This window comes from Podarcis vaucheri (assembly GCF_965113315.1).
Source record: "Podarcis vaucheri genome assembly, chromosome: 7".
Lineage (NCBI taxonomy): Eukaryota > Metazoa > Chordata > Lepidosauria > Squamata > Lacertidae > Podarcis > Podarcis vaucheri.
Window position 1 is genome coordinate 46,992,357 of NC_138765.1, and position 14,862 is coordinate 47,007,218.

Below are 14,862 nucleotides of genomic sequence, written 5' to 3' on the forward strand. Positions count from 1 at the left end.
GAATTGGAAGAATTGATCGGACAGGAAATCATAATCTGTCTAGTCAATATTTTCAAATTAATATGCATCTTCCTTGAAGGTTCCAGCCTGGTCTATTACTCCATTCAAAACCTAAAGTCATTGCTGTAACCACAAAGGAGAATATACAGTGGTGCCCGCAAGACGAATGCCTTGCAAGACGAAAAACTCGCTAGACGAAAGGTTTTTGCGGTTTTTGAGCTGCTTCGCAAGATGAATTTCCCTATGGGCTTGCTTCGCAAGACGAAAACATCTTGCGTTTTTTGCAAGTTTGTTTCCTTTTTCTTAACACCGTTAATACAGTTGCGACTTGACTTCGAGGAGCAACTCATAGAACACGGTGTGGTAGCCTTTTTTGAGGTTTTTGGCGATTTTTGAAGCTTTTCCAAAACTTTTCTGACACCGTGCTTCGCAAGACGAAAAATTCGCTAGACGAAAAAACTTGTGGAACGAATTCATTTCATCTTGCGAGGCACCACTGTACTGCAGGCTGGGGGTGGCTGTGCACTCCTTACATGGAATACGCACAACACATGATTTTAAAAGATAAGTAACATTTCATAAGGGATGCGGGTGGCGCTCTGGGTAAAACCTCAGTGCCTAGGACTTGCTGATGGTATGGTCGGTGGTTCGAATCCCCGTGGCAGGGTGAGCTCCCGTCGTTCGGTCCCAGCTCCTGCCCACCTAGCAGTTGAAAAGCACTCTTAAGTGCAAGTTGATAAATAGGAACCGCTTTATAGCAGGAAGGTAAATGGTGTTTCCGTGTGCTGCGCTGGTGCTGGCTCGCCAGCTGCAGCTTCGTCACACTGGCCACGTGACCCGGAAGTGTCTTCGGATGGCGCCGGCTCACGGCCTCTAGAGTGAGATGAGCACGCAACCCTAGAGTCGGACACGACTGGCCCGTACGGGCAGGGGTACCTTTACCTAACATTTCATAAATGATCATTTGGGAATGCAAGGTAAATGTTTATGTGTTGTTTCTTTCTCCTTATTGCTGGTGGTGGGGTAATCCAGGGGAGATGGAAGAGAAGTGACCAAAGGTGGTGGTGCCCATTGCACATGCTCAAAAATCCAAATGGACCTATGGGCCTAAAAGGTTGCTTACTCCTGCCCCAGAGAGATGATCTGTGGAATGAAAAACAGGACATGTGCAAATACCTCTTGGCATCCTCAAAAGTAAGCTAAGAACAACACAAAACAAAACATGCACCCCATCCATTATACTTTGATTGGTATTTTATTTTCCCTTTTATATTTTTTTTTAATTCAATTGCATTAGCTAATGGAGAATGGGGAAAAAACTGCAGCAAAAATGTTCGGAGTAGCCCCAGTTCTACATTCTGCCTATGTCTTTGGATTATAGTTTGAGTCTAATAATATAATATAATATGTGTGGCCCATGATTATCATATTAAAATCCATGGTTTTATGAATATGGGGAACATTTTTAATTGAACAAAATGTTTTTAATTGCTCAGATTAACGTGTTGATCAAGATGCAGCCTAATCTCATGCAGGTTTGCTTGGAAGATAGCTCCATTGCATTCAACTAACTTTGCAGCCTAAACACTGCAGCTCTGAAGGGCTCTGAAGAGGGAAGCCATTTTTACTGCTCTTTCACTCAAGTTGCAGAATGGGGTTGAGTGGCAATTTTCATGTCTGACTGAGAAGGCATTCATTAATTTTAGTGGAGCAGGGCCTCAGCATAGCTGTATAGGGGGATAATGAACTTTGATTGATAAAAACAAATGTATATTTGAAGGCTTTTCTTTTGATTGATGATGAAAGGAAGGCCAAGTTTGAACCAGTACGGGAACATGCCAATGAAGCTGTACACAACAAGGGAGATCATCAGCTCCTTTGGAGCAGGAGGGGAGGGAGCTGCCATCATCTCATTTAGCAAGCATAACTGCACATCCTCAGATTTCTGTAATTATATGTCACTCAATGAGCCTATGCACATCCCAGCTTGTTCTTCTGTGACAGCAGTAAACATGCTTCGATGGAAAGCACTAATTTAAAAATTAGACACCAAAAATAGAAGCTTGATCTGCAGCAGGAGCATCACACACTCCAATCTATGCTTAGTTAGACCAACATTTTCTTTTAAGAAGCGATGCCTTCTAGTGGGCTATCGTCAAATCAGTAATACATAGGTATTATTCAATACAGCTATAGTTAAAAGCAGTGCTTTTTTCTGGGGGGACGCATACCCCTAAACATTTTGTGAATCTAAGTTTGGCCTCATTGAGGGGCAGTATTTCAATATGAGTAGGAAAATGACAGTACCCCTAAACAGAAAAAAAGCACTGGTTAAAAGCACACCAACAATGAAACATAACACAGGGGAGAAAACATGCAGGGTCTCAATAGAAACTGACTTAGCCTGGTGGTTTTAAAAAGCTGATGCATTTAATGTTGAAATATATTCCCCTAAATAAAGTAAGTTTTGTTCAAACTTATACTCCACCAGGACCATTAGTGAGGTGCCGTCTCTTTTGCCTTTTGGGTGCCTACTGAAGACCTTTTGCTTTTAACAAGCCTTGTAAGCTGAGCTGTTTCCCAGTCTGCATCTGTAGTGGAACTGTTTTTATATGTTTGTGTGTTGTGTGTGTTGTGTGTGTGTAGCCCTAGGCTCCTTTGGGAGGAAGAGCAGGATTTTAATAATAATAATAATAATAATAATAATAATAATAATAATAATAATAATAATATTTTAAGACTCAGGTCACTGGCCTATGGCATGAATTTGTATGAAATCTGCATAGCTTGTTTTGCCTAAAGCATAACTCATCCACCCTCCCTTTCTCTAAGGAATGTATGTGCTGTGGCAGGTATAAAGCCAATGTTGGATTTAGCAGCCTTTGCATGAGTGTGAGGTATTCACCTGAGTGTGAAGTATTTGCCCAGTGCAAGGTATCAATGATAAAGCTGGAGGTATCATGTTATATGGTGATACTATAGCATGGTGAGCTAGCATGGTAAAGTGCTAGTGAATCTCTCTGTAAACTTGGATCTTTACAAGGCTTACTTCTCAGACCAGAAAAACTATATTATACTAGATTAGTTCATGATACACCAGCATCTCTTAAAGTTTATGTAGCTAGTGTGTTTATGCTTGTATTGAGACAATAAACACCCTATACTTTGAACTGAAGTTTGTGGGGAAAGCATTTTCTTAACTGGAATCTCTGGAAAAGGCTGACTCCTGGGAAGCAGGAAGAGGACTCTGATGTTCTGCTGGAAGGCTCTACTGGACCTGTGCACACTTTGCTGATCTCACTGGTCAAAGTGTGATATAGCATCCACAACAGTTAGTGGGCCCAGTATAACAGGTTATGGGACAACTGACTTCTACAAGTCTAACTTAGCTGCACCACTGAGCTATGCCCTCTTCCAGGTGAGAACTATGAGAAATTGAGGCAGATACCAATTTAGCCATGGTATGGCAGGTTACAACAATATCATTCAGGTTAATTTAGGAAATTATCCCAACAACAAATTGCACCACTTCCCAGGACAGTAGACTATCTGTGCCCTTGTTCCTGTGAAGCATGGTTAGGCAGGCCCCTAAAAGTCTAGCATTTAGTTAATTGTGTCATTGTGTTTCCTCCCTCTCCATTCCTGGCACAACTTTTAGCCCAAATCCAATATCTTTCTACCAAGGGCTATGTTTACTGAAATAAAGCTGCATTCAGCTATGGGTAACCTGTCTTTGAACATATGCTGTAGGCGGCAATCTAGCAGAGAAATGGACAACAAGCTGTGAGACTAAACTTTTATCATCATCTCTATAAATCAAGATGAAAGCTATAGACTTCCTCCTGTGGATCTCATACTGCCTTCAGAAAAAAAGTTAAAATATTTAGATTGGGAAGAGAGAGGCAGAGAGAAGAAAGAGAATAGAAGAAAACATCCAAAACTGAGTGGTCAGAAATATTAATCAAACACAGATGAGAAACTCAGCTTTCTTGCTGCTGCGTAATTTCAAGGAAATGGAATCCCCACCAGCAAATGTTACAATTAGTTAAGTTTGTATAGCTCTGATATTTTGATCCAGTGTTACTATACTTCTACATTTCATTAAATTGACATCAGAAATAACAATATCACTCTAGGATGAAAGCTTCACATGCATCATTGATATTTAGTGTGCCATCAAAGTACAATTGAAATCTTTTCTCTGTACCAGGAACAGAGAATCTCCAGCCTGTGAGCCAAATATGGCCCAGTCCCAATTAAGTCTCAGAGGGCATTCATCATAAATGATGTCCAAATGCCCCACACCTGAGGTCATATGTGATGTCAGGCGTGTGGCAGGGACCAATGGGCAATGGAAGTGTGCCTTGCTCCAGTAGCACAAAGTGGTTTGCATTGGAACTGCTGCTAAAATGGAGCACTTCTCCATTTTAACATGTTCCAAATAACCCCCAAACTGCACTCTATGCAGGACATGGTTTATCTATTTGCCTTGCACATTCTTCAGCTATCCAACTATTTGTCAGGCACGCCAACTGTCGGGGGCTGAGGTGTTTTTGGCCCCCTCAATATTTGTTGAAAGGGGGTTAGGCCCCCTCAATGTTGAGGGGGCGTAGGAGGCTGAGCGTGGAGCCAAGCATGGCACAGCTTCGGTGGCTGGCTCCTCCAGAGCTCTTGGCCTCCTCCAGATGATGCAATGTTGTATGAGCATTGTGACGGTGATGTCATACGCACACAACATGTGATGGGTCCCCTCAGTGATGGGGGCAACTTGGTGCCTCTGCTACCTGTTATGATGCACGGCTTATATTGCTATTATATGACACTGTTAAAATACCCATCGATTTTGTGTTTGTGTATAGATTCCATGGCTACTCACTCACTCACTCAATTGGGTAAAAGGCAGATGCATATATTAAGAATAAATTACTGAATTACTTGCCAAACTCTTTTGATCTACTAAAAAGGCACCCCAGTTAATTAGGAAAACATGTTTTAATGTCATCTGCTTTTATAGGTACTTAAATTTCATGTATAAAAATTAGAGATGACAGGCAGGTGCAGATGATGCCTGCTACATGTGCGCATTGTGAAAAAGTATATATATATATATATATATATATATATATATATATATATGCAGGTTTTGGTGTCTTCGGGTGTCTTCCCGTGTAAGAGTCGGGGTGTCTGTGCGACGTTTCGACGAGGTCTCACTCGTGAGACCTCGTCGAAACGTCGCACAGACACCCCGACTCTTACACGGGAAGACACCCGAAGACACCAAAACCTGCATTCCTGTACCCGTGAAAATCTACGAAAGCAAATATATATATATATATATATATATATATATATATATATATATTTCCAAAACTGTCATTTATGCAATGTATATGCATGTTAATTTAATTAAGTAATCAGCCGATCATCAATTAGAAAACATATGATTCATTGACTTAATCCTTCCCTCCAAGAAGCTCATGGTGGTGTGTGTGGTTTTCTTCCACCTTTTCTTATCCTCATAACATTTCTGTGAGGTAGCAAGTCTGAGAAGTAGTGACTGGCCCAAGGTCATCTCTATTTAAATATGAGATTTGAGTGTCCACTTTTCCAGTACCAATCTGATATTCTTATCACTGCATAGTCCTGGAGTTTAATCATAATCCCAGGTTTCAATCAGAAGACAGGCTGTAGACAGAAAGGTAGACAGACAAACTTATACAAAACAAAGAAATGAATTACATGCTGTCTCTGATTTTCTTTTTCTAGTATTTTCAGGATTTACCTTGATAGATTCATTGACACCAAAACCAGTTTGAAACATTCCTTTTTGTTGTTTATTTCTGATGTCCAATCCAATTCGCATTTATTGCTTCAATCACACATAACCTTTTGCTCCTCCTTCTTTCTTTCTCAGTCCCAGTCAGAATGATGGGTTGGTGCAGAGCATGTTTGACAACAGGATTCCCTCCATATGTTGTTAGATTACAACTCCCGTCATCCTTTATGGTAGCTGTGCTTTATTTGAGTTGGAGTTCAGCAACATGAAGGCTATCCCAGTTCCAGATTCTAGAGTCTAGTTACTTGTCTACATGACATGGGTTTGTCTGCTTTTTAAATGGCTACCCCCGGAATAAACATGTGCACCCATCTGAATATCTATTGGAAAGTGGTTAGGTAACATGTTCTCAAGGCTCAATAAATCACCATTATCCAAGTCAAAGATTAAGCACATTTAAATCCTATTCATTTCAATGGGAATTATTTCAGCACTTGCTTAACTGACCCATAGGACCTAACAATGATTGGATCCATCCCTAACTAAAAAAAAGAATCCCTTGGTGCATTGCACATATTGTGGATACAATCATTTGTTGGCATCAGTGGAAACAGTTAGAAGTCTTAACTTGACTTGGAAGAATGTATTCTCAGTGGTCTTTCAATAATTATATTAAGTGATTTTAGCTTTACTATCATCTTTTACAAGGGCAAAAGCATTGTTTGAACAATCAGGTGCTTTCCCCCCCCCCCCTACTCTTCTATTTCTTGTCCAAATTGAGCCTAGTTCCTTTATTCTTTTTTTATCTTCAAGCAGCGAAGGTACCTGAAGTATCTCCCATCATTTAAAATAGCATACTTGGGGAAGATATTTGTAAAGCTTTTGTATGATCCCCTCCTCAGACTTCTTCTTCTCTTCATCATATATATTTCTCTGAGAGGCTAAAGTTTACTACAAATGTAAAGGGGCCTATGTTGTCAATGTTTGTAGTGGATTCCAGGGGAGATACCATTCACTATCACAGGCCCCCTGCCAGTTCCTTTATACTTTTAAGTGGTTCTGTTGCTGTTCCTTTTTCCAAACAGGTTTTGACAGCCACTGCAGCCTAGTGAGAAACATATTTGTTGCTTATAAAGATTAAAAACAAGCTGGAACACAAAGATGAGCTTCTTAATTTGGAGGCATCGTGGGTGAAATCTTTTAGGCAGAGAGTACAAAGGCACCCTCATGGTTTCTGTGATCTGCTGCCCCATTAAAATCAAAGGGATATGTTTAAAACCTCTTTATAGCCGTGCTTTGCCATGCCTAATTCAATTACCTGGGAATGGGGAGTAGTACCACTGTGTCAAATCAATCAGCCAATCAATCAATGTTTTTTTTACCCCTCTTTATGGATAGATGCCACAAATCTCATCTGTGCTGCCTTGCTACCTTCAGCTTTAGTCTCAGAGAGATGTCTATAATGAAGGGACAGAGCTTAGAAGAAGGGAAATGATCACACAAACATCTTCACAAATCCATTCCCAAACTGTGTTATTTGAAATTGACAGGAGATACATTCCAGGCTGCACTGCTCTAAGGATAAAAAGCAGTTAGGTACAGCAAGACCTCAAGATAATATTTTCAGAAGCATGTGAATATACAGAAAACTCTGTTAAATTTCGAGCCAGTAGGTGACTGGCTTTGTTCATTCATTCATTCGTCACTTTCTACACAAAATGTCTCAAAGTAACTTACAATGGTAAAACAACAACATACAAGTACGAAGTTTAAAAGAAACATAAAAATATAATAAAATTTACTAAAAGGGCTAATTCTTCGATATTATAAAAAGGCTGAATCTTATCACATCCAACTAAAAGATGAACATCATAACAGATTTGGGTATCACCATACCATATGATCTAGATTATGAACCAAATTGCAGGGTAAGCTGGAATGTCTTCAACTGGTGACTAACAGTTGATAATGATTGCAGCCGGCATACCTTCCCAGGGAAAATATTCATTGTTGCTATATCTGCACCTTCATTGGAAGGGGCATGCAGAGAAGAACTTCAGATGATGAACACAGGGTCTGAGTAGGTTCATGTGTAGTGGTGGACTTTGTGCTTTTACATTTCAGTGGTGCCCTGTGTGACACCAAAATTTGGCACCCCCGTCTCTTGCCTTCTGTTGTTTGTCATTGTTGAGGCATCACCTGTGGTGCTCTCTCGGCTCAGTGCCCAGTGTGGGTGAACTGGTTGTGCTTCCCTAAATCCATCTCATGTGGGCAGAGACAGCCCCTATGATCATGGAGTGCTGATCTGCATGCATCTTTATAGGTCAAAATCAGCAATTTGAATGGAGCCCAGAAACTAATATGCAGCCAACAGAGTCATAATCTAATATAATCATTAGGTTCAGGCACTGTTTGCAGTTGGACCTCAGCATGTGGCCAGGAAAAGTTAAACCCTTCTTTTTGCAGCAATGGACACAATGAAAATTGCCCCAATCCCCCCATTTGGTGGCAATGGGAGGCTTTCTCCTACAAGCTAAATGCCAGGAGGAAGATTTTCATTTTCACTGGATCATGACTGTGTGTGTGTTAAGCCTTCCCTCCCCATGTGATTTGGTTCTAAGAAATTGTCCCTGCTCCTGGCTAATAATAATGATGATGATGATGATGATGATGAAGTGGTATACTATGTAATCAGTACTAACATCTTATTTGATCCTGAGGCATCATAAGGTTCCCAGGTTATCACATTTTCATGGAATTTAAGGCTTATCCATGGTGGCTGTATTCCATCTCCACCACTGGAGGCAGTATGCCTCTGATCATCATTATTAGTACCACTATAACTATTTATTAGACTTTTGTGAAAGTGTCTACAAGCAGCTTACAGAATTCCAACTGTTGGGAATCGCAAGTGGGAACAGCACTTGGCAGTCAGGCCTTGCTTGCAGGCTTCCAGTGGGCATCTGTTTGGCCACTGTGAGACCAGAGTGCTGGGCTAGATAGGATTGATCCAGCAGGGTTATCCCTTCATTCTTATTTTAAGTATCATTGAAGCTGAACGTATAAGATATTGTGTCAATGTGTGTGGATGCATGCGTGCATGCATCAGAGAGAGTTTGGGACTTTGTTCTTTTCTAATAGTCACAGGCATGCATTTCCTTTTAAAAGTATATCGGGATTTCAAGATAAATCTAGGCAAAGATGTGATGGTTCATTTAAAATCTTGGTAGAGGCAAGCTTCAGTCAAATGCCACAATGAATCATTTTAGTGGGATGAAATATTTTGGGGAGATAAGTGGCGTTATCTCCCAGTCTGCAGTTTTAGGAGATTATAAAACCTCAGGTGGTCCTTTGTGATTTGTAGGATTGAAGGGCAAAATAGAAACAGGATTCGGCTGCAGTTAAAGTGATGGAAACAGCCACTATTAGTGAGTTTAGTTATTTCCCCCCCTCTTTTATGATGGAGGGAAGGGATGATATTAACACTAAGGGCAATGAATGATTTATTGCCCAGCTCCCTTGATCCCATCTGTCAAGCAGCATAGAGTTGCATTACACACAATGATAACAGCAATAGCCGGCCTCTTGCCTATTACTGATGAAAAATTTGTAAGCACAGAACTTTCTAAAAAGAACTAGCTGCAGACTTGTTTTGGATTCCTGCCCTCCCCCACTACATACTCACTCTTTTAATTTGCTCTGGCTAAGGGCAGTGCAAATGGAAAAGCGGATCATTTCCATTTAACATATTGCAAGATAAAGTTTTCTTGAAACTGCAAAGCATTTATTTTTCTAGATGTACTTTAAAGGAAAGTGAATTCCTTGCAGGGAATAACATAGCTGGAGGCTCAACAGTTCTGCAAGGTAATTGATAGTGCAAGGAGAGCCTGAATTGGAGAAGGAAATTATGGGGCAGCTGTGAAATGCAGCATGGGCAAGTGAAATATCAAACTATGAGATCAAATGGGCCTAAAGAGTTTCTAAAGCAGGAAGTCTGAATGTTTTCAGAGGGGCCAAGCCAGCATAAAGCTGTGTGTTTGATCTAATTTGAAACTCTAGAATTCAGATTTGAAGTTGCAGGCAGACTTCATTTTTAGCAATATGAAAAGAGAAAGCCTTGTTTGTGCTCACAGTATGGGGCTCCTCGCACTGAGACATTGCTTGGTCACATGGGAATTATAGGAAGTGCTGTGAGAAAAAGCCTTTAATGTGTTCTGCATTGTTGCTACCATGGGGAGGCATTTTAAACACATCACAGATCCATTGGCTACCTCTTATAAGAGGTAAAGAAAAAACAGTACCATTAGCCCACACCAGCCACATTTAGAATATTATCTGATGTCTTTAATTCTTGGAGAAACAATTCAAAAATGCTCTTTCCAGCATTGCCTTCTAACCAGCAGTCTTTATGAAGCTCCATGGTAGTGGTGTGTTGGGACAAATAGAAATGTTGAGCCTCCTGATGTTGGTCTCTTTACCCAGCACCCCTTCATTTTATTCACCCAAGAAAGTCACCCATGCCGGATTACCCAACAGGCAGACTAACCACATGCTGAGGTGCCAACAAAGCAGGGACATGAGGAGTTGTTGTTGCTGTTTAAAAAAGACTCTGACATTTGATTTTTTTAAAATATTGAAGTGCTAATCATGGGGAAAATCATAACTTTCTAGCACTCCTCTACACACTGCCCCCCATTTTTCTATTTCTATTACTTATTCCCACTCAAACCAGGGTACACCCTACTAATGTAGACTGAAATAATGGGAGGAAATCATCATTGATTGGTGTATACATTTCATGAAATAAACAAATAAATGAATAATAAATCAGATCCTGTCATGTGTGGCAATAACTGTTTTATTATTGATATATTCTTCTGAGTTATATGCAACTGAGTTGTCATTTTTCCACACATATGCAGAAATAGTGTATGTTGTGTAAATGCTCTTTAATTACATATGAGGGTGCCATGCTCTTTTCAGTGCTTAGGACTTCTAAAGGTCTTAATCTGGCCCTGACAGTGGCCCTAAGCTGTGGCCCCAAGCAAAGAGCCACAGAGCAAGTGCCCTTTAGCTCTCACCCTCAGGCTTATGCCAAGAGCTAACAGCTCTGGCCCAGTCTAATACCAGCTATTTACTTGCAGTATCATTGGCCACTTTTTGTTTGCATCCACATTAAGGAATCTAATCTAATCAAAGTGATTCTCCCCATTCTCTTCAGTTGCGAAAAAATATCAGTGCATTTGCTGAGTTTCCTGGAAATGCATTGGCATCAGTATTTTGACTTTTCCCTCTCTCTCCCCTTTGAATTAGTATATTTCTACTCCCCTCCTGCAGCTATTCAAAGCCCTTTTCAAACTCAGATCCTGAGTGGCAGCCAAGTGTCTAGAAAAAGCTCAGAGAAAACAAAACAGAAAATGAGTAATCAAGGTTGCATTTCAGAAAGAAGCCTATTCCAGCAAATAACAAGTTTACACAGAACAATAACTGCAAAACCCATAAATCAGAGGAAAGAATACAGGGGGAAATGTGCTGTTGTAGCTGTACAAATGTAAGGAGATGTAGCTGCACAAATCTGAGGAGATGACCTTTGCTGAGGTTTCTGCATAGCTACTCACTATAGATGGGCATTGATGACAAGGATTACTTAAATGAGCACTTGGCAATGCTTGAAGTGTGGGAGAAAAGGCAGGGATGCCCTTAATGAAAGCCACATGCCTCCTGCCTCTCTTATTTATAGCCAAATCATGTGCCTCCTGTAGCCTTTTGCAAAGAGTAGCTAAATCATCTGTGGTTCCCATCTGTGTCCTTTGTAGTTTAAACACTGCATTGCAGTGATTTGACGTCTGGTGGCAACTAGCTATTGCACATAACACCACTTGTTTGGGTGAGGTTGAACACAAACACTTTAGCAATTCAAATGTAGCAAAAGAAAGAAGATTGAATTTTGGGATTTGCAAGGTGCTGAAAAGAGGTATATGAGGGCATGCTGTTTGCTCTAGGGCAGGAACGGAGTGTGCAATAACCAGCCTCATATAATCAACATGCTTAATCTACTTAATGCATGAAGTGGTTGATGTCATAGATGGAATTGGCGCAGGGCAGGGTCATGGTGGCATAGCCACACTCACAGAGGCAAACTCTCACCAGCATGCCTCTGCTTATCTGCCTTCATCGCTGCCCTGTCCTCACAACATCCTTGTATGTGGCACTGATGTCACGACTGGGTGGCCAGCTCTGCTGCACCAACATGCCACACTGGTCACTTCAACGTGTAAATAAGAAGATACTGAAAACCTCTATAAGAGCCTCGTGTTCTGTCTCCCGAAAAGGAAACTGACAGTGCATGACCATTACTTTCCATACCATTCAGGCAAATGGCCAGAACACAGGAAGCTGCCTTACTCCTGGTTAGTAATCTTGTCCTTCCTCAGGGATGGGGAATCTATGACCTTCTCTGGGGTTTAAACTCCCATCAGTTCCAGCCAGTACAATCTATGGTCAGACATGATGGGAGTTGTAGTCCAGCAACACCAGGGATTCCACAGGTTTACTATCTTTGCTCTAGCCCATTACTGGCTATACATACACCATGTTTTTAAGTCACATTCAATCAAAGAATAATGGTAATTGTAGTTTGTTAAGGGTGTTGGGAACTGCAGCACTATGAGGGGTAAACCAGAATATTTTGGTGGGGGGGGACCTGTGAATCATAGAATCATAGAATCATAGAATCATAGAGTTGGAAGAGACCACAAGGGCCATCAAGTCCAACCCCCTGCCAAGCAGGAAACACCATCAGAGCACTCCTGACATATGGTTGTCAAGCCTCTGCTTAAAGACCTCCAAAGTAGGAGACTCCACCACACTCCTTGGCAGCAAATTCCACTGTCGAACAGCTCTTACTGTCAGGAAGTTCTTCCTAATGTTTAGGTGGAATCTTCTTTCTTGTAGTTTGGATCCATTGCTCCGTGTCCGCTTCTCCGGAGCAGCAGAAAACAACCTTTCTCCCTCCTCTATGTGACATCCTTTTATATATTTGAACATGGCTATCATATCACCCCTTAACCTCCTCTTCTCCAGGCTAAACATGCCCAGCTCCCTTAGCCGTTCCTCATAAGGCATCGTTTCCAGGCCTTTGACCATTTTGGTTGCCCTCCTCTGGACACGTTCCAGTTTGTCAGTGTCCTTCTTGAACTGTGGTGCCCAGAACTGGACACAGTACTCCAGGTGTGGTCTGACCAGAGCAGAATACAGTGGCACTATTACTTCCCTTGATCTAGATGCTATACTCCTATTGATGCAGCCCAGAATTGCATTGGCTTTTTTAGCTGCCGCGTCACACTGTTGGCTCATGTCAAGTTTGTGGTCAACCAAGACTCCTAGATCCTTTTCACATGTACTGCTCTCAAGCCAGGTGTCACCCATCTTGTATTTGTGCCTCTCATTTTTTTTGCCCAAGTGCAATACTTTACATTTCTCCCTGTTAAAATTCATCTTGTTTGTTTTTGCCCAGTTCTCTAATCTGTCAAGGTCGTTTTGAAGTGTGATCCTGTCCTCTGGGGTGTTAGCCACCCCTCCCAGTTTGGTGTCATCTGCAAATTTGATCAGGATGCCCTTGAGTCCATCATCCAAGTCGTTGATAAAGATGTTGAATAAGACCGGGCCCAAGACAGAACCCTGTGGCACCCCACTAGTCACTCTTCTCCAGGATGAAGAGGATCCATTGATGAGCACCCTTTGGGTTCGGTCAGTCAGCCAGTTACAAATCCACTGAGTGGTAGCATAGTCAAGACCGCATTTTACCAGCTTCTTTACAAGAATATCATGGGGCACCTTGTCAAATGCCTTGCTGAAATCAAGGTAGGCTACATCCACTGCGTTCCCTTCATCTACCAGGCTTGTAATTCTGTCAAAAAATGAGATCAGGTTAGTCTGACATGACTTATTTTTCAGAAATCCATGCTGACTATTGGTGATCACAGCATTCCTTTCTAGGTGCTCACAGACTGTTTGCTTAATGATCTGCTCCAGAATCTTCCCTGGTATTGATGTCAGACTGACTGGGCGGTAATTATTTGGGTCCTCTCTTTTCCCCTTTTTGAAAATAGGGACAACATTTGCCCTCCTCCAGTCTGCCGGGACTTCGCCTGTTCTCCAGGAATTCTCAAAGATGACTGCCAGTGGTTCTGAGATCACATCTGCCAGTTCTTTTAATACTCTTGGATGCAGTTCATCTGGCCCTGGAGACTTGAATACATCTAAACTAGCCAAGTATTCTTGTACTATCTCCTTAGTTATTCTGGGCTGTGTTTCCTTTGCTGAATCATTTGCTCCAAATTCTTCAGGTCGGGCATTGTTTTCTTTATCGGAGAAGACTGAGGCAAAGAAGGCATTGAGGAGTTCAGCCCTTTCTGTGTCCCCTGTTTGCATTTCACCATCTTCTCCTCTGAGTGACCCCACTGTTTCTTTGTTCTTCCTTTTGCTACGAACATACCCATAAAAGCCCTTTTTGTTGCTTTTAACCTCTCTAGCAAGCCTGAGTTCATTCTGTGCTTTAGCTTTTCTGACTTTGTGTCTACACGTGCTGGCTATTTGTTTGAATTCCTCTTTGGTGGTTTCCCCCCTTTTCCATTTTTTGTACACATCCTTTTTTAATCTTAATTCAGTTAAAAGTTCTTTAGATAGCCACCCTGGCTTCTTTAGGCACCTTCCATGTTTCTGTCTCATTGGTATTGCCTGACGTTGTGCTTTTACTATCTCCCTCTTAACAAACTCCCAGCCATCATGAACTCCCTTTCCTTTTAGTATTGTTGTCCATGGGATCTCACCCAGCACTTCCCTAAGTTTTATGAAGTCGGCTTTCTTAAAGTCAAGAAATTGAGTCCTAGTATGCTTGGCTGCTCCTTTCCGCTGTATAGTAAACTTCAGAAGAGCATGATCACTCGCGCCTAATGATCCTTCCACTTCTACCCCACTAACCAGGTCATCAACATTGGTTAGGACCAGATCTAAAATGGCTGTTCCTCTTGTTGCTTCTCCCACTTTCTGGACAATGAAGTTGTCTGCAAGGCCAGTGAGGAATC